This window comes from Lepisosteus platostomus, chromosome 22 (assembly GCF_059453375.1).
Source record: "Lepisosteus platostomus isolate fLepPlt1 chromosome 22, fLepPlt1.hap1, whole genome shotgun sequence".
NCBI lineage: Eukaryota > Metazoa > Chordata > Actinopteri > Semionotiformes > Lepisosteidae > Lepisosteus > Lepisosteus platostomus.
Window position 1 is genome coordinate 2,335,629 of NC_142632.1, and position 2,080 is coordinate 2,337,708.

A 2,080-nucleotide genomic window follows, 5' to 3' on the forward strand; every position below is an offset into this window, starting at 1 on the left:
GAATTTTAAAAGTGTATTTTGCTTGCCTTTCATGTGGTCTGTGTACAAGTCACTGTGGCGTATGCGGTCCTACACAGCCTTGCTATAGACGTGACGAGCCTCCGCTATGTTGCAATGGAGAACAGGTTCAGTATGGAGCTGCCGAGAAAATTCAGCTGGAAAGCTCGTTGCAGAAAAGCATCGTTATCTGCGTCCAGCTGCAAAGCGTCACTCGTGGGTGCTGAAGAATCGATTTCCAAGGCAGTGGGTCTAGGCGATTTAGAGTGTTAAAGGTCCCAGCGAAAACAAAACAGCGCTGGTCCTTTTTCATGCACGCACGAGAGCAAATGCAAAGGACACCGTAGTCGGCAGGATTTGAACCTGCGCAGGGAGACCCAAACAGATTTCAAGTTTGTTGCCTTAACCACTCGGCCACGATTACAGTAAATACGCCAGCTGTTGGCTTCTTGCTACAATCGAACAGGGAGTGCGAGGCGGCGGCAACTTTTTTCAAGTTCGCTCTCCGTTTAAGAAACCTTTTACGCCATACGTGTAAGCAGACACACACCTCAGAGTACTTAAGGGTGGCTTCAAGTTGGAATGATAAAGTCTCCCCGTTCGGACATGAAAATAGAACTTTCTTAGACAGAAAGAAATCAACAACGGAGACATGTGGACGACGATTTCAGTCACTGCACTTTGAATAGCATTTTTACTCGAGTTACAGGAGATGCACGAATGGCCCTTGACCTACGCTCTTACGAATGCCTTGGAACATTCAAAGAGAACAGCCCTCAAGTCCTGCGGTTTATTATAATGCTGTTGCGTGTCGAGGCAGTATTTGACTCCGTCCTACCGTTGAGACACGGGGCGTACTGTAAATGAACTGCACCTGACAGCTTTAGAAAAACACCTGGGCTCAGTACGGTGCTGAGAGCTCAGCGTTGCTGTTGTTCTAATTAGCACGCACTGCATCGGCTATGACCCGAACTTTTCAATTATTCCGATCAGTAAGTCAACACGTAGTCCACATGAAAGGTAGAAATATTCTCTTGTCTGTCTCTTGTTTTTATAGAACTGAATGTCCCTGACAATGTACTGTTAGTTTTAATTGAAGAACGGCATCTGTGTTCAAATATACCAGACAAGTTTACGTAACTGCTCATGCAACACAGTTGTAATTAGTCAAGAAATAAAGTCGAACAACAGCTGCGAGTTTGATTCTGAACGTATGAGATTGCAGCGCCTTTTACTTCCATTGACAAATGATAGATATTCGAAGAGAGATCCTTCAGACCAGCAAGCAAACCCACGGCTATTTCGGTTTTCTATCTAGGCAACGTTGGTGTCTGCAATAGCATACATGAAAGCGTGATGCAATTTCTGTGGCTACATTTGTTGCACGTCATGCACAGTAAGAGTGTTTCTAACACCAAATACAAAGTCAACAATTAGCGATCACGCCTTCTCCTCAGTTAACCCACTGAAACCTTGCTGTTAACAGTTCTTTACTGCGTGCTTTACGAGCACCTACATATTGCGTCGGTTCTTTCAGCTTTATTCATTAGGTTTTCAAAGGCATAAGTAGAGCGCCAGAGGTGCGAACACAAAGCGTGTGGTTACCTGAAGAATTGATTTCCATGGCAGCGGGGACAAGCGATTTAGCGTTTTTATAGCACGAGGAAAGGAGAAGCGGCACTGCGCCTTTTCAGCGCAGGCACAAAGCGACGTGCGGCAGACGCCGTAGTCGGCGGGATTCGAACCTGCGCGGGGAATTCCCAATGGATTTCGAGTCCATCGCCTTAACCACGCGGCCACGACTACAGCGAGCTCGCCGCTGCCGCATTCCTCCTATAATCTAACACGGAGTGCGAGGTGGCTGCGGAAACTTTTTCAAAGTCGCTCTCCGTTAAAAAAAAAAATACCTTTCACAAAATACGTGCCGGCAGACAGACACGCCTCAGAGGGTTTAAGGTTGGCTTCACGTTCAAATGATAAAGTCTCCCCGTCCAGATGTCAAAATGCAACTTTGGCAGACAGAAAAAACATCAACAAACCACAAATGTGGACAAGGATTTTACAAGCTGCACCACACTACACT

At 46.2% G+C, this 2,080-nt stretch overlaps 2 non-coding genes across 2 annotated transcripts; both read right to left on the minus strand.

The window, feature by feature from the left end:
- Positions 1-339: 339 nt before the first annotated feature.
- trnas-uga (transfer RNA serine (anticodon UGA)) lies at positions 340-421 on the minus strand. Its single transcript has one exon. It is a non-coding gene; the product is annotated as a tRNA-Ser (tRNA).
- Positions 422-1,721: 1,300 nt separating this feature from the next.
- Positions 1,722-1,803, minus strand: trnas-cga (transfer RNA serine (anticodon CGA)). Its single transcript has one exon. It is a non-coding gene; the product is annotated as a tRNA-Ser (tRNA).
- Positions 1,804-2,080: the final 277 nt, after the last annotated feature.